The sequence below is a fragment of the Mustela putorius genome, unplaced genomic scaffold (assembly GCF_011764305.1).
Source record: "Mustela putorius furo isolate JIRA1106 unplaced genomic scaffold, ASM1176430v1.1 tig00003867_pilon_pilon_pilon, whole genome shotgun sequence".
NCBI classification, from domain to species: domain Eukaryota; kingdom Metazoa; phylum Chordata; class Mammalia; order Carnivora; family Mustelidae; genus Mustela; species Mustela putorius.
In genome coordinates, this window is record NW_025422019.1 from 905,943 (window position 1) to 929,412 (window position 23,470).

General features: G+C 37.7%; 1 pseudogene; it reads right to left on the reverse strand.

Moving 5' to 3' along the window:
- Nucleotides 1–13,271: 13,271 nt before the first annotated feature.
- On the reverse strand, nt 13,272–13,361 carry LOC123387951 (annotated as a pseudogene).
- Nucleotides 13,362–23,470: the final 10,109 nt, after the last annotated feature.

The window sequence follows — 23,470 nt, forward strand, 5'->3', positions numbered from 1 at the left end:
GACATGTAACTATACAACTCTTAGAAAAACACATAGAGAAGAAAACTTACTGGTATCAGTGTTGGTAATGATTTTTTGGATATGACACCAAAAGCAATAATTAGTAAGTGAAACTAAACTTCTCTGTATCATAAAAAAAAAAAAAAACCAAAAAACTACAAACCACTCAATGACATGAAAAGGAGAAAATATTTGTAAGTCATGCACCTCTTAAGGAGTTAAAGTCCAAAATATATAGACTCATACATCTCAGTTGAAAACCCCCCACACAAATAATCCAATTTAAAAAAACAGGCGAACAACTTGAATAGACATTTTTCCAAGAAGACATCCAAATGGACAACAGGTACATTAAAAAGTGCTCAACATCACTAATCTTCAAGGAAATACACATCAAAACTGCAAAGAGATGGCACTTATCCAAACAGCTATAATTTTTTTGTTTCTTTAATTTATTTATTTTTTTCAGCATAACAGTATTCATTGTAGAACAGCTATAATTTTTTAAAAAGTTAGCAAGTGTTGTTAAAGATATAGAGAAAAGGGAACTCTTTCACACTATTAGCGGGGATGCAAACTGATACATTCAGGTAAATACTATGGAGCCTTCTCAAAAAATTAAAAATAGAACTACCATATGATCCGGCAATCCTACTGTTGTATATATATTCAAAGAAATGAAAAGAGAACCTTAAGGAGATATCTACACAGCATATACATTGTAGTATTACTCACAATAGTCAAGATACAAATACAACCTGAGTGACTGTCAATGAATGAATGAAGATGTGATATATATACATATATTCATTATATATGTGTATAATATAATATATACATATTCTGTTAAAAATATGTAATGGAATATTCTTCAGCCACAAGAGATAAAGAAAGACTGTGATTTGTGACAACATGAATAAAACTTGAGGGCATTATGCTAAATGAAAAAGACACACAAAGACAAATACTATATGCTAGTATTCATATATGGAATCTAAAAAAGTTGAATTCCTACAGAAAGAGAGTAGAATGTTGTGGTTACCAGGGACTGGTAGCTGGAGGAAACAAAGAGATGTTGTAAAAAAGTGTACAAACTTCCAGTTATAAAATAAACAAGTTTTGGGGATCTAATGTGCAATGTGGTGACTACAGTTAATAATACTGTATTATATATTTCAAAGTTGCTTAGAGATTAGATATTAAATATTGTAACCATAAAAAATAAGTGGCAATTTTGGGGTGCCTGGGTGGCTCAGTGGGTTAAAGCCTCTGCCTTCAGCTCAGGTCATGATCCCAGGATCCTGGGATCAAGCCCCGCATTGGGCTCTCTGCTCTGTGGAGAGCCTGCTTCCTCCTGTCTCTCTGCCTGCCTCTCTGCCTACTTGTCATCTCTATCAAATAAATAAATAAAATCTTTAAAAAAAATAAGTGGCAATTTTGTGATATGGTAGAGGTGTTAGCTAACGCTATGGTAGTAGTTATTTGGCAATATGTAAGTGTATCAAATCATCACATTATGCTCCTCAATATTACAATATGTACTCTCCATATTATACAATGTAGTATGTCATTTGTATTTCCATATAATTGGAAAAATTATCAGGAGCAAATAAAAAAGAAAAATTAAATATAAAAACCATTCTTTGTTTGTGGACCATACAGAAAGTGGCTTGAAAAACATGCTCTTCTGAGCAGTTTGTTAAGTCATCTGGGTCCTCTACCCAAAGGTCTAACTAGGAGGTCCAGATGAGGCTGAGGTATCTTGACTCCTAATTAGTTCCCCAAGATACTAGTATAGCTAGCCCTGAGCATTCAAAATTACTCTGGCTGGTGGGAGACAGTTACTGAAAGTTTCTATTCAGGTACTGCCCTGAGTTTTCGTTGTTGAGAAACCTCCCAAGCTGAAATATATAGAGGATGGACTGAAGGAGGCAGAACCAAAGGCAGGAAGCCCTGTTAAAGGGCTCTGACCTGGGTCCAGTCCAGGGACAACACAAGATTCTTGAAACACAGCGGTGCTGGAAAGACCAACAGAGATAGAGGGTGGGGTAAGAGGTAAATGTTTGAAGAAAGAATAGATGAACTTTTAGAACTTGTCTGGATATAACAAATTGGGCAAAGGGAGAAGGGTGAGAATGCCATGTGAAACTGCGGAGATTGGAACAGTGAAAAGAACTGGTTTGAAGTGAAGATGCTGAGATCAGTTTGGAATGTGTGGAGCATGGAGGTATTTGTGGGATAGCCTGTGATCTTTAGTACTATGATGATAATTGAGGTTGACTCCATGGGATCCACTGAGAGTCCTTAATCTAGAAATGCAACATGGAGAATACAGAGTTTAAGAAAGGTTACCTTGGTGTGGAGATTGTACTGTGGAGGGGTACATAGGAGCAAGGTCAAACACCTAGCAGGTGATGGTGCTTGCCGAGGTGAGATGGTGGTGGGGACCCACGCTGGGAAATGCTGTTAAGTGCTATCTCTAAGAAGAGTATAAATAGGATCTGTGAGCTCCTTTTGATGAATAAAAATATACTTATTAATTTATCTGGATTACAAATATACCCACTCACACTTGGAATCTCCTTAAAGTGGGGCCACTGTGTGCCTGGAGAGGACAGGGCATCCATGTGGAAGAATACCCACTGGTTTCTTCTTGCATCTCCTAGAAGCTGGCTGAGAGAATCTGCTTATCCCCTGGCAAATTCAACACTTCCTTGCTTTTTGATCAATAGTCCTACTCTTACCCTAGCTTCCCATTTGTGCTTGCCTAGGAGTGATGGGCACAAGGAGCCAGAGCCTCACCTGCCTTGTGCCCAGCACTGGACTAGCTGACAGTGCATATTAGTTCTTCATGCTCATGGGCCACATCTATCCTCGCCTATGGCTGCCATGATAGAGAACAAGCCAGACTCACATGTCTGCACATTGCAGGCTCCACATTGGGGCCTAGTTTGAGGAAACTCTCCCAAACTACTTTGTTAATGAGATAAATAAAAAATCAACATGGTGTTGAATGAGGTTGGATTGGTGAAAATCATCTGAATTTTTTGGAACCAAATCCATTTTAACTACACCATGTTAATTAAGATAGACGAATGGATAAGGAAGATGTGGTCCATATACACTATGGAGAATTATGCCTCCATCAGAAAGTATGAATACCCAACTTTTGTAGCAACATGGATGGGACTGGAAGAGATTATGCTGAGTGAAATAAGTCAAGCAGAGAGAGTCAATTATCATACAGTTTCACTTATTTGTGGAGCATAAGAAGTAACACGGAGGTCATGGGGAGATGGAGAGGAGAAGGGAGTTGAGGGACATTGGAGGGGGAGATAAATCATGAGAGACTATGGACTCTGAAAAACAATCTGAGGGTTTTGAAAGGGAGGGGGGTGGGAGGTTTGGGGATCTTGGTGGTGGGTATTATAGAGGGCACGTATTGCATGGAGCACTGGGTGTGGAGCATAAACAATGAAATCTGTTACACTAAAAAAAAGATAGTGATCAAGCTGAGTAGAGCTATTAAAAAAACTGAAGAAATAGAGAATTATAAGCCCCCAATACTATGATTCTGATTAATTAAAATTGCAATTAAACAGGTCCAGTAATATTTATTTATTTATTTTCAAAATGTTTTATTCAATTCAATTTAGTTAACATATACTATATTAGTTTCAGGGGTAAGATTTAGTGATTCATCAGTTGCATAGAATACCCACTGGTTATTACATCAAATGCGCACCTAATGACCATCACCAAATTACCCTATCCCCCTACAAACCTCCCTTCCATCAACCCTGTTTTCTCCCTAAAGTTAAGAGTCTTTTGTAGTTTGCCCCTTTCCCTGCTTTTACCTTATTTTTCCTTCCCTTCCTCTATGTTCATCTGCTTTGTTTCTTAAATTCCACACATGAGTGAAATCATATAGTATTTGTCTTTCTCTGACTGACATATTTCACTTTAGTTCCATTCACTTCATTGCAAATGCAAGATATCATTCTCTTTGATGTCTGAGTAATATTCCATTGTATACATATATCACTTCTTTTTAAATAAATTTTTATAAACATATAATGTATTATTAGCCCCAGGGGTACAGGTAGGTGAATCACCAGGTTTACACACTTCACAGCACTCACCATAAAACACAACTTCCCCAATGTTCATAACACCACGACCCTCTCCCTACACTCTCCCCCTGGCAACCCTTGGTTTGTTTTCTGAGATTAAGACTCTCTTATGGTTTGGCCCCTCCTGATCCCAAGTTCTTTCATTTATCTTTTCCTACCCCCAAGCCCCCCACGTTGCATGTCCACTTCCTCATATCAGGGAGATCATAAGATAGTTGTCTTTCTCTGATTGTCTTATTTCACTTATACCCTCTAGTTCCATCCACATCGTTGCAAAGGGCAGGATTTCATTTCTTTTGATGGCTGCATAGTATCCCATTGTATATATATATACCAACTCTTCTTTATCCATTCATCTGTTGATGGACATCTAGGTTCTTTCCATAGTTTGGCTATTGTGGACATTGCTGCTATAAACATTCGGGTGCATGTGTCCCTTCAGATCACTACATTTGTATCTTTAGGGTAAATACCCAGTAATGCAATTGCTGGGCCATAGGGTAGTTCTATTTTCAACTCTTTGAGGAACCTCCATGCTGTTTTCCAGAGTGGTTGCACCAGCTTGCAATCCCACCAACAGTGTAGGAGGGTTCCCCTTTCTCCACATCCTCACTAGCATCTCTTATTTCCTGACTTGTTAATTTTAGCCATTCTGACTAGTGTGAGGTGATATCTCATTGTGGTTTTGATTTGTATTTCCCTGATGCTGAGTGATGTGGAACACTTTTTCATGTGTCTCTTGGCCATCTGGATGTCTTCTTCGCAGAAATGTCTTTTCATGTCCGCTGCCCATTTCTTTTTTTTTTTAATTTATTTTTTATTTTCAGCATAACAGTATTCATTATTTTTTCACCACACCCAGTGCTCCATGCAATCCGTGCCCTCTATAATACCCACCACCTGGTACCCCGACCCCCGACCCCCCCCACCCCTTCAAAACCCTCAGATTGTTTTTCAGAGTCCATAGTCTCTCATGGCTCACCTCCCCTTCCAATTTCCCACAACTCCCTTCTCCTCTCTATCTCCCCATGTCCTCCATGCTATTTGTTTTGCTCCACAAATAAGTGAAACCATATGATAATTGGATCTTTCTGCTTGACTTATTTCACTCAGCATAATCTCTTCCAGTCCCGTCCATGTTGCTACAGAAGTTGGGTATTCAACCTTTCTGATGGAGGCATTTCTTGATTAGATTATTTGTTCCTTGGGTGTTGAGTTTGCTAAGCTCTTTATAGAATTTGAATACTAGCCCTTTATCTGATATGTCGTTTGCAAATATCTTCTCCCATTCTGTCAGTTGTCTTTTGGCTTTGTTAACTGTTTCCTCTGATCTTCTTCATCAAAATCAAAAGCTTCTTCACAGCAAAGGAAACAGTCAAAAAAATAAAGAGGCAACCCATGGAATGGGAGAAGATATTTGCAAACGACAATACAGACAAAAGGTTGATATCCAGGATCTATAATGAACTCCTCAAACTCAACACACACAAAACAGACAATCATATCAAAAAATGGGCAGATGATATGAACAGACACTTCTCCAAAGAAGACATACAAATGGCTATGAGACACATAAAAAAATGTTCATCATCACTAGCCCTCAGGGAAATTAAAATTAAAACCACATTGAGATATCACCTTACACCAGTTAGAATGGCCAAAATTAACAAAACAGGAAACAATATGTGTTGGAGGGGATGTGGAGAAAGGGGAACCCTCTTCTACTGTTGGTGGGAATGCAAGTTGGTGCAGCCTCTTTGGAGAACAGTGTGGAGATTCCTCAAGAAATTGAAAATAGAACTTCACTATGACCCTGCAATTGCACTTCTGGGTATTTACCCCAAAGATACAGATGTCGTGAAAAGAAGGGCCATCTGTACCCCAATGTTTATAGCAGCAATGGCCACGGTCACCAAACTATGGAAAGAACCAAGATGCCCTTCAATGGACGAATGGATAAGGAAGATGTGGTCCATAGACACTATGGAGTCTTGTGCCTCCATCAGAAAGGATGAATACCCAACTTCTGTAGCAACATGGACGGGACTGGAAGAGATTATGCTGAGTGAAATAAGTCAAGCAGAGAGAGTCAATTATCATATGGTTTCACTTATTTGTGGAGCATAACAAATATCATGGAGGACAAGGGGTGTTAGAGAGGAGAAGGGAGTTGGGGTAAATTGGAAGGGGAGATGAATCATGAGAGACTATGGACTCTGAAAAACAATCTGAGGAGTTTGAAGTGGCGGGGGGTGGTGGGAGGTTGGGGTACCAGGTGGTGGGTATTATAGAGGGCACAGATTGCATGGAGCACTGGGTGTGGTGAAAAAATAATGAATACTGTTTTTCTGAAAATAAATAAATTAATTTAATTTTAAAAAAAGTTTTTGATCTTGATGAAATCCCAGTAGTTCATTTTTGCCCTTGCTTCCCTTGCCTTTGGCCATGTTCCTAAGAAGAAGTTGCTGCGGCTGTGGTTGAAGAGGTTGCTGCCTGTGTTATCCTCAAGGATTTTGATGGATTCCTTTCTCACATTGAGGTCCTTCATCCATTTTGAGTCTATTTTGGTGTGTGGTGTATGGAAATGGTCCAGTTTCATTTTTCTGCATGTGGCTGTCCAATTTTCCCAATATCATTTGTTGAAGAAACTGTCTTTTTCCATTGGACATTATTTCCTGCTTCGTTGAAGATTAGTTGACCATAGAGTTGAGTTTCTGGGATCTTTATTCTGTTCCATTGATCTGTCCATACTGTCTTGAGGATGACAACGTTGTAATAAAGCTTAAAGTCTGGAATTGTGATGCCACCAACTTTGACTTTCTTTTTCAATATTCCTCTGTCTATTCAGGACTTTTCTGGTTTCATGTAAATTTTAGAATTATTTGTTCCATTTCTTTGGGAAAAAATGGATAGGATTTTGATAGGGATTACAGTAAATGTGTAGATTGCTTTAGGTAGCAAAGATATTTTCACAATATTTGTTCTTCCAATCCATAAGCATGGAACATTTTTCCATTTCTTTGTGTCTTCCTCAATTTCTTTCATGAATACTTCATAGTTTTCTGAGTATAGATTATTTGCCTCTTTGGTTAGGTTTATTCCTAGGTATCTTATGGTTTTGGATGCAATTGTAAATGGGATTGACTCCTTTTTCTCTTTCTTCTGTCTTGTTATGGTGTAAAAAAAAAATGCAACTGATTTGCGTGCATTGATTTTTTTTCAAATATTCAAACTTTGTCATTTATTCAATTAATGCTTAAACACTTATAGTCCAAAATAACAGCTAAATGAGTTTAAAATTTGAGCACTATATGGTTGTTGTTTTCAAGGGATTTGAACCTCTATATATTTTTTTTTAATTTCAGCATAACAGTATGCATTATTTTTTCACCACACCCACTGCTCCATGCAATCTGTGCCCTCTATAATATCCACCACCTGGTACCCCAACCTCCCACCACCCCCCGCCACTTCAAACCCCTCAGATTGTTTTTCAGAGTCCATAGTCTCTCATGATTCATCTCCCCTTCCAATTTACCCCAACTCCCTTCTCCTCTCTAACACCCCTTGTCCTCCATGATATTTGTTATGCTCCACAAATAAGTGAAACCATATGATAATTGACTCTCTCTGCTTGACTGATTTCACTCAGCATAATCTCTTCCAGTCCCGTCCATGTTGCTACAGAAGTTGGGTATTCATCCTTTCTGATGGAGGCACAAGACTCCATAGTGTCTATGGACCACATCTTCCTTATCCATTCGTCCATTGAAGGGCATCTTGGTTCTTTCCATAGTTTGGTGACCGTGGCCATTGCTGCTATAAACATTGGGGTACAGATGGCCCTTCTTTTCACGACATCTGTATCTTTGGGGTAAATACCCAGAAGTGCAATTGCAGGGTCATAGTGAAGTTCTATTTTCAATTTCTTGAGGAATCTCCACACTGTTCTCCAAAGAGGCTGCACCAACTTGCATTCCCACCAACAGTAGAAGAGGGTTCCCCTTTCTCCACATCCCCTCCAACACATATTGTTTCCTGTTTTGTTAATTTTGGCCATTCTAACTGGTGTAAGGTGATATCTCAATGTGGTTTTAATTTTAATTTCCCTGAGGGCTAGTGATGATGAACATTTTTTCATGTGTCCATTTGTATGTCTTCATTGGAGAAGTGTCTGTTCATATCATCTGCCCATTTTTTGATATGATTGTCTGTTTTGTGTGTGTTGAGTTTGAGGAGTTCATTATAGATCCTGGATATCAACCTTTTGTCTGTATTGTCGTTTGCAAATATCTTCTCCCATTCCATGGGGTGCCTCCTTTGCTGTGCAGCATCTTTTGATCTTGATGAAGTCCCAAAAGTTCTTTTCACTTTTTGTTCCTTTGTCTTTGGAGACATGTCTTGAAAGAAGTTGCTGTGGCTGATATCAAAGAGGTTACTGCCTATGTTATCCTCTAGGATTCTGATGGATTCCTGTCTCACGTTGAGGTCTTTTATCCATTTTGAGCTTATCTTTGTGTACGGTGTAAGAGAAAGGTCGAGTTTCAATCTTCTACATATAGCTGTCCAGTTTTCCCAGCACCACTTATTGAAAGAGACTGTCTTTTTTTACACTGTATATTTTTTCCTGTTTTGTCAAAGATTATTTGAACACAGAGTTGCGGGTCAATATTTCGGCTCTCTATTCTGTTCCACTGGTCTATGTGTCTGGTTTTTTTTTTTTTTTTTCTAGTACCATGTTGTCTTGGTGATCACAGCTTTGTAATAAAGCTTGAAATCAGGTAACGTGATTTTTATTTTTTATTATTTTTTTTTGTTGTTTTTCAACATTTCCTAGCGATTCGGGGTCTCTTCTGTTTCCATACAAATTTTTGGATTATTTGGTCCAGCTCTTTGAAGAATACCAGTGGAATTTTGATCAGAATGGCATTAAAAGTATAGATTGCTCTAGGCAGTAGAGACATTTTAACAATGTTTATTCTTCTGATCCAAGAGCATGGAGTTGTCTTCCATCTTTTTGTTGTGCATTGATTTTATATCCTGATAATTTACTGAATTCCTGTAAAGTTCTAGCATATTTGGAGTGGAGTCTTTTGGGTTTTCCACATATAGTATCATATCATCTGCACAGAGTGATAGTTTGACTTCTTTGCAATTTGCATGCTTTTAATTTCTTTTTGTTGTCTGATTGCTGAGGCTAGGACTTCTAGTACTATTTTGAATAGCAGTTGTGATAATGCACATCCCTGCCATGTTCCTGACCTTAACAGAAAAGCTCTCGGTTTTTCTCCATTGAGAATGAAATTTGCAGTAGGATTTTTTATTAATTTATTTATTTTCAGCATAATAGTATTCATTATTTTTTCACCACACCCAGTGCCCCATGCAATCCGCCACCTGGTACCTCAACCTCCCACCCCCCTGCCACTTCAAACCCCTCACATTGTTTTTCAGAGTCCATAGTCTCTCATGATTCATCTCCCCTTCCAATTTACCCCAACTCCCTTCTCCTCTCTAACTCCCCATGTCCTCAATGCTATTTGTTATGCTCCACAAATAAGTGAAACCATATGATAATTGACTCTCTCTGCTTGACTTATTTCACTCAGCATAATCTCTTCCAGTCCCGTCCATGTTGCTACAGAAGTTGGGTATTCATCCTTTCTGATGGAGGCATAATACTCCATAGCATGTATGGATGATATCTTCCTTATCCATTCGTACGTTGAAGGGCATCTTGGTTATTTCCATAGTTTGGTGACCGTGGCCATTGCTGCTATAAACATTGGGGTACAGGTGGCCTTCTTTTTACGACATCTGTATCTTTGGGGTAAATACCCAGAAGTGCAATTGCAGGGTTATAGGGAAGTTGTATTTTTAATTTCTTGAGGAATCTCCACACTGTTCTCCAAAGAGGCTGTACCAACTTGCATTCCCACCAACAGTAGAAGAGGGTTCCCCTTTCTTCACATTCCCTCCAACACATGTTGTTTCCTGTCTTGTTAATTTTGGCCATTCTAACTGGTGTAAGGTGATATCTCAATGTGGTTTTCATTTGAATCTCCCTGAGGGGTAGTGATGATGAACATTTTTTCATGTGTCTGATAGCCATTTGTATGTCTTCATTGGAGAAGTGTCTGTTCATATCTTCTGCCCATTTTTTTGATATGATTGTCTGTTTTGTGTGTGTGAGTTTGAGGAGTTCATTATAGATCCTGGATATCAACATTTTGTCTGTACTGTCATTTACAGATATCTTCTCCCATTCCATGGGTTGCCTCTTTGTTTTTTTGACTGTTTCCTTTGCTGTGCAGAAGCTTTTGATTTTTTTTTTAAATTTATTTTTTATTTTCAGCATAACAGTATTCATTATTTTTGCACCACACCCAGTGCTCAATGCAATCCGTGCCCTCTATAATACCCACCACCTGGTACCTCAACCTCCCACCCCCCGCCCCTTCAAAACCCTCAGATTGTATTTCAGGGTCTATGAAAGAAGTTGAGAAAGACAGCAAAAAATGGAAAAATAATCTATGCTCATGGATGGAAGAACAAATGTTAAAATATCTATGCTGCCCAAAGCAATCTACACATTCAATCCAATCTCTATTGAAATACCATCAGCATTTTTCACAAAGCTAGAACAAACTATTCTAAAATTTATATGGAACTAGGAAAAACCCCCAATAGCCACAGGAAAGTCGAAAAAGAAAACCAAAAGCAGACGCATCACAATTCCAGATTTCAAGCTGTATTATCGAACCATAATCAACAAGACAGTATGGTATTGGCACAAAAACAGACACTAAAACCTGTGGAACAGAAGAGAGAACTGAAAAATGGACTCACGACTTTATGGCAAGCTAATCTTCAATGAAGCAGGAAAGAATATCCAATGGAAAAAAGACAGTTCCTTCAACAGATGGTGTTGGGGAAAAAGGACAGCACCTTGTAGAAGAAGAGACTGGACCACTTTCTCACACTGTACACAAAAATAAACTCAAAATTGATGAAAAGCCTAAATGTGAGTCAAAATCCTAGAGGATCAATCAAAATCCTAGAGAAGAAAGCAGGCAGCACCTCTTTTACCTTGGCCACACCAACTTTTTACTTAACATATCATCAAAGGCAAGGGACATGGAAGCAAAAATGAACAATTGAGACTTCTTCAGGATAAAAACCTTCTGTACAGAGAAAGAAACAATCAAAAAAACTAAAAGGCAGCCTACAGAATAGGAGAAGTTATTTGCAAATGACATATCAAATAAAGGACTACCCAAAATCTATAAAGAACTTTTCTAGCTCAACACCCAAAAAACCAATAATCTAGTTAAGAAATGGGCAGAAGACATGAACAGACACTTCTGCAAAGAAGACATCCAGATGGCCAACAGACACATGAAAAAGTGTTCCACATCACTCGGCATCAGGGAAATACAAATCAAAACCACAATGAGATATCACCTCACACTAGTCAGAATGGCTAAAATTAACAAGTCAGGAAATAACAGATGCTGGTGAGGATGTGGAGAAAGGGGAACCCTCCTACACTGTTGGTGGGAATGCAAGCTGGTGCAGCCACTGTGGAAAACAGCATGGAGGTTCCTCAAAGAGTTGAAAATAGAACTGCCCTATGGCCCAGCAATTGCACTACTGAGTATTTACCCTAAAGATACAAACGTAGTGATCCGAAGGGGCACGTGCACCCGAATGTTTATAGCAACAATGTCTACAATAGCCAAACTATCGAAAGAACCTAGATGTCCATCAACAGATGAATGGGTAAAGAAGAGTTGGTATATATACACAATGGAATACTATTCAGCCATCAAAAGAAATGAAATCTTGCCATTTGCGACGACGTGGATGGAACTAGAGGGTATCATGCTTAGCAAAATAAGTCAATCGGAGAAAGATAACTGTCTTATGATCTCCCTGATATAAGGAAGTGGAGATGCAACATAGGGGGGCTAAGGGGGTAGGAGAAGAATAAATGAAACTAGATGGGATTGGGAGGGAGAAAAACCATAAGAGACTCTTAATCTCACAAAACAAACTGAGGGTTGCTTGGGGGAGAGGGGTTGGGGGGTGGGGGTTTAGGTTATGGACATTGGGGAGGCTATGTGCTATGATAAGTGCTGTGAAGTATGTAAACCTGGTGATTCACAGACCTGTACCCCTGGGGATAAAAATACATTATATGTTTATTAAAAATAAATAAAACAAAACAAAAAAAACAAAAGGCAGCCTACAGAATGGGAGAAGTTATTTGCAAAAGACATATCAAATAAAGGACTATCCAAAATCTATAAAGAACTTTTCAAACTCAACAACAAAAAAAAACCAATAATCTAGTTAAAAAAAATAATGAATAGACACTTTTCCAAAGAAGACATCCAGATGACTAACAGACACATGAAAAGTTGCTCAACATCACTCAGTATCAGGGAAATAAAAATCAAAACCACAATGAAATACCACATCACACCTGTTAGAATGGCTAAAATGATCAACTTGGGAAACAAGAGATGTTGGCAAGCATGCAGAGAAAAGGGAATATTCTTACACTGTTGGTGGGAGTGCAAATTGGTGCAGCCACTCTGGAAAACAGTATGAAGGTTCCTCAAAAAGTTGAAAATGGAGCTACCCTATGACCCAGCAACTGTGCTACTAAGTATCTATCCAAAGGATGCAAACATAGTGAATCAAAGAGAGCATATTCACCCCAATATTTATAGCAGCAATATTCACAATAACCAAACGTGGAAAGAGCCCCAATGTTCATCAACTGATGAATGGATAAAGAAAATGTGGCTTATATATACAATGGACTATTACTCAGTGATCAAAAAGCATGAAATCTAGCCATTTGCAAGAATGGGGATAGAACTAGAGTGTATTATGCTAAGCAAAATAAGTCAGTTAGAGAAAGACAAGTACCATATGATTTAGCTCATATGTGGAATTTAAAGAAACAAAACAGGTGAGCATAGGGTAAGGAAAAGAAAAATAAAATAAGATAAAACAGGGAGGCAAACCACAAGAGACATAAATACAGAGAACAAACTGAGGGTTGCTGGAGGAGTGTCAGTGGGGCATGGACTAAGTGGGTGATGGTCATTAAGGAGGGAACTTGTTGGGATAAGTACTGGGTGTTAAGTTTTTAATTGGCAATAATCGTGTCTCAGATAAACCTCATTGGCTATGATACTGCCACTGTGCAAAGCTAGTACTGGGTGCTAAGTGTAAGTGATGAATCACTAAATTGTACTTCTGAAATCAATACTACAAAATATGTTAACTAATGAATTTAAATTTAAAAAAGAAGAGAGAAAGAAAACTCTTCTTGATTAAAGAAAGAGAGAGAGAAAAATGAAAGTAGGGATATTACTAAGATTTTTTTTTTAATTTTAAAAAGTTTATAAAAGAATGCTATGAACATTTATATATCAACAAACTGGACAATCTAAATGAAAGGGTCGAATTCCTAGAAACGTACATTGACCAAAACCAAGTCATAACAAGACTTTAAAAAACCAATAGAAGAGAGGAGGAGTCAAGATGGCGGAGAAGTAGCAGGCTGAGACTACTTCATCTAGCCGGAGATCAGCTAGATAGCTTATCTAAAGATTACAAACACCTGAAAATCCATCGGCAGATCGAAGAGAAGAACAGAAATTCTGGAAACAGAAAAACAACCACTTTTTGAAAGGTAGGACCGGCGGAGAAGTGAATCCAAAGCGACGGGAAGATAGACCCCGGGGGGAGGGGCCGGCTCCCGGCAAGCGGCGGAGCAACCGCGCACAAAATCAGGACTTTTAAAAGTCTGTTCCGCTGAGGGACATCGCTCCAGAGGCTACCCGGGGCGAAGCCCACGTGGGGTCCGGGTGGCCTCAGGTCCCACAGGGTCACAGAAGGATCGGGGGTGTCTGAGTGTCGCAGAGCTTGTGGGTATTGGAACGGGAAAGCCGGCTACGGAGACAGAGACGACAGTAAGCTCACAGCTCGGTGTTACCTTGAACTGGTCACAGGCTCGGTAAGCTCGGAGCGCGGCGGAGGTCAGGCAGACGGGAGTAACTGGGCGCTGTTCTCTGAGGGCGCCTGGGCTCTCGGCTCCTCCGGGCTGGAGACTAGGAGGCCGCCATTTGTATTCCCATCCTCCGGAACTCTACGGAAAGCGCTCAGGGAACAAAAGCTCCTGAAAGCAAACCCGAGCAGATTACTCACCCCAGCCCCGGGTAAGGGTGGTGTAATTCCGCCTGGGGCAAAGACACTTAAGAATCACTACAACAGGCCCCTCCCCCAGAAGATCAACAAGAAATCCAGCCGAGATCAAGTTCACCTACCAAGGAGTGCGGTTTCAATACCAAGGAGAGGAGCAGAATTCCAGAGGAGGAGAAAGCCAAGCACGGAACTCATGGCTTTTTCCCTGTGATTTTTTTTTAGTCTTGCAGTTAATTTAATTTTTTTTCTTTTTCAGTTTTTGTTTTTTTTTCCTCGCCTTCGGGTAAAATTATTTTTTTTTAACTGTTACCTTTTTATTTTTTTAATGATTTTTTACTAGTTTATGAAATATATGTATCTTTTCTTTTTTATATTTTTCTTAGGTGTTTTCTTTTTTATAAAAATTCTTTTCTTTTTTTTTTCTTTCTTCCTTTTTGAACCTCTTTTTATCCCCTTTCTCCCCCCTCACGATTTTGGATCTCTTCTAATTTGGTTAAAGCATATTTTCCTGGGGTTGTTGCCACCCTTTTAGTATTTTACTTGCCCCTTCATATACTCTTATCAGGACAAAATGACAAGACGGAAAAATTCACCACAAAAAAAAGAACAAGACGCAGTACCGAAGGCTAGGGACCTAATCAATACAGACATTGGTAATATGTCAGATCTAGAGTTCAGAATGACAATTCTCAAGGTTCTAGCCTGGCTCGAAAAAGGCATGGAAGATATTAGAGAAACCCTCTCAAGAGATATAAAAGCCCTTTCTGGAGAAATAAAAGAACTAAAATCTAACCAAGTTGAAATCAAAAAGGCTATTAATGAGGTGCAATAAAAAATGGAGGCTCTCACTGCTAGGATAAATGAGGCAGAAGAAAGAATTAGTGATATAGAAGACCAAATGACAGAGAATAAAGAAGCTGAGCAAAAGAGAGACAAACAGCTACTGGACCACGAAGGGAGAATTCGAGAGATAAGTGACACCATAAGATGAAACAACATTAGAATAATTGGGATTCCAGAAGAAGAAGAAAGAGAGAGGGGAGCAGAAGGTATACTGGAGAGAATTATTGGGGAGAATTTCCCCAATATGGCAAAGGGAACGAGCATCAAAATTTAGGAGGTTCAGAGAATGCCCCTCAAAATCAATAAGAATAGGCCCACACCCCGTCACCTAATAGTAAAATTTACAAGTCTCAGTGACAAAGAGAAAATCCTGAAAGCAGCCCGGGAAAAGAAGTCTGTAACATACAATGGTAAAAATATTAGATGGGCAGCTGACTTATCCACAGAGACCTGGCAGGCCAGAAAGAGCTGGCATGATATTTTCAGAACACTAAACGAGAAAAACATGCAGCCAAGAATACTATATCCAGCTAGGCTATCATTGAAAATAGAAGGAGAGATTAAAAGCTTCCAGGACAAACAAAAACTGAAAGAATTGGCAAACACCAAACCAGCTCTACAGGAAATCTTGAAAGGGGTCCTCTAAGCAAAGAGAGAGCCTTCAAGTGGTAGATCAGAAAGGAACAGAGACCATATACAGTAACAGTCACCTTACAGGCAATACAATGGCACTAAATTCATATCTCTCAATAGTTACCCTGAATGTTAATGGGCTAAATGCCCCTGTCAAAAGACATAGGCTATCAGAATGGATAAAAAAACAAAACCCATCTATATGTTGCCTCCAAGAAACTCATTTTAAGCCCGAAGACACCTCCAGATTTAAAGTGAGGGGGTGGAAAAGAATTTACCATGCTAATGGACATCAGAAGAAAGCAGGAGTGGCAATCCTTATATCAGATCAATTAGATTTTAAGCCAAAGACTATAATAAAAGATGAGGAAGGACACTATATCATACTCAAAGGGTCTGTCCAACAAGAAGATCTAACAATTTTAAATATCTATGCCCCCAACGTGGGAGCAGCCAACTATATAAACCAATTAATAACAAAATCGAAGAAACACATCAACAATAATACAATAATAGTAGGGGACTTTAACACTCCCCTCACTGAAATGGACAGATCATCCAAGCAAAAGATCAGCAAGGAAATAAAGGCCTTAAATGACACACTGGACCAGATGGACATCACAGATATATTCAGAACATTTCATCCCAAAGCAACAGAATACACATTCTTCTCTAGTGCACATGGAACATTCTCCAGAATAGATCACATCCTCGGTCCTAAATCAGGACTCAACCAGTATCAAAAGATTGGGATCATTCCCTGCATATTTTCAGACCACAAGGCTCTAAAGCTAGAACTCAACCACAAAAGGAAGTTTGAAAAGGGCCCAAATACATGGAGACTAAACAGCATCCTTCTAAAGAATGAATGGATCAACCGGGAAATTAAAGAAGAATTGAAAAAAATCATGGAAACAAATGATAATGAAAATACAACAGTTCAAAATCTGTGGGACACAACAAAGGCAGTCCTGAGAGGAAAATATATAGCGGTACATGCCTTTCTCAAGAAACAAGAAAGGTCTCAGGTACACAATCTAACCCCACACCTAAAAGAGCTGGAGAAAGAACAAGAAAGAAACCCTAAGCCCAGCAGGATAAGAGAAATCATAAAGATCAGAGCAGAAATCAATGAAATAGAAACCAAAAAAACAATAGAACAAATCAATGAAACTAGGAGCTGGTTCTTTGAAAGAATGAATAAAATTGATAAACCCCTGGCCCGACTTATCAAAAAGTAAAGAGAAAGGACCCAAATAAATAAAATCATGAATGAAAGAGGAGAGATCACAACTAACACCAAAGAAATACAAACTATTATAAGAAAATACTATAAGCAACTCTATGCCAATAAATTTGACAATCTGGAAGAAATGGATGCATTCCTAGAAACATATAAACTACCACAACTGAACCAGGAAGAAATAGAAAGCCTGAACAGACCCATAACCAGTAAGGAGATTGAAACAGTCATTAAAAATCTCCAAACAAACAAAAGCCCAGGGCCAGATGGCTTCCCGAGGGAATTCTACCAAACATTTAAAGAAGAACTAATTCCTATTCTCCTGAAACTGTTCCAAAAAATAGAAATGGAAGGAAAACTTCCAAACTCATTTTATGAGGCCAGCATCACCTTGATCCCAAAGCCAGACAAGGATCCCACCAAAAAAGAGAGGTATAGACTAATATCCTTAATGAATACAGATGCGAAAATGCTCAACAAAATACTAGCCAATAGGATTCAACAGTACATTAAAAAGATTATTCACCACGACCAAGTGGGATTTATTCCAGGGCTGCAAGGTTGGTTCAACATCTGCAAATCAGTCAATGTGATACAACACATCAATAAAAGAAAGAACAAGAACCATATGATACTCTCAATAGATACTGAAAAAGCATTTGACAAAGTACAGCATCCTTTCCTGATCAAAACTCTTCAAAGTGTAGGGATAGAGGGCACATACCTCAATATCATCAAAGCCATCTATGAAAAACCCACCGCAAATATCATTCTCAATGGAGAAAAACTGAAAGCTTTTCCACTAAGGTCAGGAACACGGCAGGGATGTCCATTATCACCACTGCTACTCAACATAGTACTAGAGGTCCTAGCCTCAGCAATCAGACAACAAAAGGAAATTAAAGGCATCCAAATTGGCAAAGAAGAAGTCAAATTATCACTCTTCACAGATGATATGATACTATATGTGCAAAACCCAAAAGACTCCGCTCCAAAACTGCTAGAACTTATACAGGAATTCAGTAAAGTGTCAGGATATAAAATCAATGCACAGAAATCAGTTGCATTTCTCTACACCAACAGCAAGACAGAAGAAAGGGAAATTAAGGAGTCAATCCCATTTACAATTGCACCCAAAACCATAAGATACCTAGGAATAAACCTAACCAAAGAGACACAGAATCTATACTCAGAAAACTATAAAGTACTCATGAAAGAAATTGAGGAAGACACAAAGAAACTGAAAAATGTTCCATTCTCCTGGATTGGAAGAATAAATATTGTGAAAATGTCTATGCTACCTAAAGCAATCTACACATTTATTGCAATTCCTATCAAAGTACCATCCATCTTTTTCAAAGAAATGGAACAAATAATGCTAAAATTTATATGGAACCAGAAAAGACCTCGAATAGCCAAAGGGATATTGAAAAAGAAAGCCAACATTGGTGGCATCACAATTCCGGACTTCAAGCTCTATTACAAAGCTGTCATCATCAAGACAGCATGGTACTGGCACAAAAACAGACACATAGATCAATGGAACAGAATAGAGAGCCCAGAAATAGACCTTCAACTCTATGGTCAACTCATCTTCGACAAAGCAGGAAAGAATGTCCAATGGAAAAAAGACAGCCTCTTCAATAAATGGTGTGGGGAAAACTGGACAGCCACATGCAGAAAAATGAAATTGGACCATTTCCTTACACCACACACGAAAATAGACTCAAAATGGATGAAGGACCTCAATGTGCAAAAGGAATCCATCAAAATCCTTGAGGAGAACACAGGCAGCAACCTCTTCGACCTCAGCCTCAGCAGCATCTTCCTAGGAACAACGCTAAAGGCAAGGGAAGCAAGGGCCAAAATGAACTATTGGGATTTCATCAAGATCAAAAGCATTTGCACAGCAAAGGAAACAGTTAACAAAATCAGAAGACAACTGACAGACTGGGAGAAGATATTTGCAAACGACATATCAGATAAAGGATTAGTGTCCATAATCTATAAAGAACTTAGCAAACTCAACACCCAAAGAACAAATAATCCAATCAAGAAATGGGCAGAGGACATGAACAGACATTTCTGCAAAGAAGACATCCAGATGGCCAACAGACACATGAAAAAGTGCTCCATATCACTCGGCATCAGGGAAATACAAATCAAAACCACAATGAGATATCACCTCACACCAGTCAGAATGGCTAAAATAAATAAGTCAGGAAAGGACAGATGCTGGCGAGGATGTGGAGAAAGGGGAACCCTCCTACACTGTTTGTGGGAATGCAAGCTGGTGCAGCCACTCTGGAAAACAGCATGGAGGTTCCTCAAAATGTTGAAAATAGAACTGCCCTATGACCCAGCAATTGCACTATTGGGTATTTACCCTAAAGATACAAACGTAGTGATCCAAAGGGGCACATGCACCCGAATGTTTATAGCAGCAATGTCCACAATAGCCAACTATGGAAAGAACCTAGATGTCCATCAACAGATGAATGGATCAAGAAGATGTGGTATATATACACAATGGAATACTATTCAGCCATCAAAAGAAATGAAATCTTGCCATTTGCGACAACATGGATGGAACTAGAGCATATCATGCTTCGCAAATAAGTCAAGCAGAGAAAGACAACTATCATATGATCTCCCTGATATGAGGAAGTGGTGATGCAACATGGGGGCTTAAGTCGGTAGGAGAAGAATCAATGAAACAAGATGGGATTGGGAGGGAGACAAACCATAAGTGACTCTTAATCTCACAAAACAAACTGAGGGTTGCTGGGGGGAGGGGGTTTGGGAGAAGGGGGTGGGATTATGGACATTGGGGAGGGTATATGCTTTGGTGAGTGCTGTGAAGTGTGTACCTGGTGATTCACAGACCTGTACCCCTGGGGATAAAAATATATGTTTATAAAAAATAAAAAATTAAAAAAAAAACAATACAAGAGATCAATTAAATCAGTAATTGGTTCTTTGAAAACTTCAACAAAAATTGATAAACCTTTACAAAGACTCATCAAAAACAGTTAAGATTCAATAAATAAAATCATAAATAAAGGAGAAATAACTAACACCACAGAAATATAAAAGATTATAAGAGAATAGTATGAAAAATTATATGCCAACAAATTGGACAACCTAGAAGAAATGGATAAATTTCTAGGAACTTACAACTTTCCAAAACTGAGTCAGGAAGAAATAGAAAATTTGTACAGACCAATTATTAAATGAAATTGAATCACTACTAAAAAACAAAACCCAAGAAAACAAAGCAAAACAAACCTTCTGAACAAATAAAAATCCAGGACCAGATAGCCTCACAAATAAATTCTACCATACATTTAAAGAAGAATTAACACCTATTTTTCTCAAACTATTCAAAAAAATGTAAAAGGGAGGAAAGATTCCAAATTTATCCTATGAGGCCATTACCCTGATACTGAAACCAAATAAAAACACTACAAAAAAGAATACTATCAACCAATGTCTCTGATAAATATAAATGCAAAAATCCTCAACAAAACATTAGCAAATCAAATCCAACAATACATTTAAAAAATCATTCACCATGATCAAGTGGGATTTATTCTAGGAATGCAAAGGTCATTCCATATTCACACATCAGTCAGTTACAAATCAATACATCAACAAGAGAAAGGATAAAAATCGTATGATCATATCAATAGATACAGAAAAATCATTTGACAAACTACAAAATTAAGTCATGATAAAAACTCTCAAAAAGCAGGTTTAGAAGGCACATACCTAATATAATAAAGGTCACACGTAAAAAACCCATAGATAATATACTCAATGGTGAAAAACTGAGTTTTTCCTCTAAGATGAGGAAAAAGACAAGGATGTCCACACTCACAAGTTTTTTTAAAAAAAAAGATTTTATTTATTTATTATTAGAGAGAGATGAGTCGGGGAGGAGCAGAGGGAGATGGACAAGCAGATGCTGCACTAAGCACAGAGCCTGACATGGGCTTCAAACCCATGATGCTGAGAACCTGACCTGAGCTGAGACTAAGAGTCAGATGCTCAGTGGACCAAGCCACTTAGGCACCCCTCTCACAACTTTTATTCAGCATAGTAATTCAACAAGTCCTAGCCAGAACAATCAGATAGAAAAAGAAATAAAGGACATCCCATTGGTAAGGAAAAAGTAAAACTGTCACTATCTGTGCATGACTTGATACTATACATTGAAGACCCTAAAGAGTCCACCAAAACTTCTAGAACTCATAAATGAGCTCAGTAAAGTTGCAGGATACAAGACCATTGTACAGAAAACAGTTGCATTTCTACACAATAGTAAGAGAAATTAAGAAAACTATTCTATTCACAATAGTACCAAAAATATTAAAATACCTATGAGTAACTTTCCAAAAACTATAAAACCTTGATAAAAGAAATTAAAAAGAAAAATAAAAAGAAATTAAAAAGAAAAATTAAAAAGAAACATAATATATTTATATATACATAATACATGATATATTATTAATATATTAATTAATTATTAATATATATTATATAACATGATATATTTTTACATAATATAACATAACCTAACATAATATAATATAATATAAATGGAGAGATAGTCCCTGCTCATGGATTGGAAAATCCAATATTGTTAAAATGTACATATTGTCCAAATCACTCTACAGATTTAATGCAATTTCTATCAAACACCAACAGCATTTTTCACAGAACTTGAACAAATTACCCTAAAATTTGTGTGGAGCTATGAAAGACTCCAAGTAGCTAAAGCAATCTAGAAAAAAGAACAAAACTGGAGATATCACAATTCCAGATTTCAAGGTATAATAAGCTGAAGTCATAAAAACATTATGGGACCAGTACAAAAGTAGACATGTGTATCAATAGAACAGATTAGAGAGTCCAGAAATAAATCTATACTTCTGAGATCAATTAATCTACAATAGAGGAAGCTAGAATATACCATGACAAAAAGACCATCTCTTCCACAAATGGTGTTGGGAAAACTTGGCAGCTATGTGCAAAAGAATGAAACCAGACCACTTTCTAATGCCAAACACAAAAATAAGCTCAAAATATTTTAAAGACCTAAATGTGATGCCTGAAACCATAAAATTCTTAGCAGAAAACCTAGGCACTAATTTCTTTGACATCAGACATAGAAATATTTTTCTAGATATGTCTCCTCTGATAAGGGAAACAAAAGGAAAATTAAACTATTGAGACTACACCAAAATAAAAATATTTTGCACAATGAAAGGAACCATCAACAAAACAAAAATACAGCTTAATGAATAGGAGATGTTTGAAATGATAGATCCAATAAGGTGTTAACATCCAAAATGTATAAAGAATTTATACAACTCAATGTCAAAAAACCCAAATAATCCAATTAAAAAGTGAACAAAGTACCTGAATAAATATTTTCCCAAAGAACACATACAGATGGCCAACAGACACATGAAAAGATGTTCAACATCACTCATCAACATGGAAATACAAATTAAAACCACAATAAGATATCACTTTATACATGTCAGAATGACTAACATTAAAAACCTAAGAAATAACAAGTTTTGGCAAGACATGGAGAAAAAGGAATCTTCATGCATTGTTGGTGGGAATGCAAATTGGTGCAGTCACTGTAAAAAACAATATGGGGTTTCCTCAAAAATTTAAAAATACAATTACTGTATGATCCAGTAATTCTATTAATAGGTATTTACTCAAAGAAAATGAAAACAGTAATTTGGAGAGACACGTGCACTCCTATGTTTATTGCAATATAATTTAACAACAGCCAAGATATGGAAGCAACCCAAGTGTCCACAGATAGATGAATGGATAAGGAAGATGTGGTATATATATACAATGGAATATTACTCATCTATAAAAAGGTGAAATCTTATCATTTACAACAAGAATGGAACTAAAGAGTATAATGCTAAGTGAAATAAACTAATCAGAAAAAGACAAATACCACATGATTTCACTCATATGTAAAATTTAAGAAACAAAAAAAAATGAATAAACAAAGAAAAAAGAGACAGAAAGGAAGAAAGAAGAAAGAAGAAAGAAAGAAAGAACTCTTAAATACAGAGAACAAACTGGTGAGAGGGGATGGATAAAATAGGCGAAGGGGGTGAAGAGTACCCTTATCATAAATGTATAGAATTATTTAATTATACTGAATACCTAAAACGAATGTAAGACTGTATGTCAATTAGGCTTAAATTAAGAAAAACAACAGTCATGAAATAGAAAATCTGCATAGACCTATAACTAGTAAGAAAATTGAGTTAGTAATAAAAATTTCCCAGCAACAACAAAAAAGCCCCAGACAAGATTATTTTATTGATGAATTCTATCAAACATTTAAAGA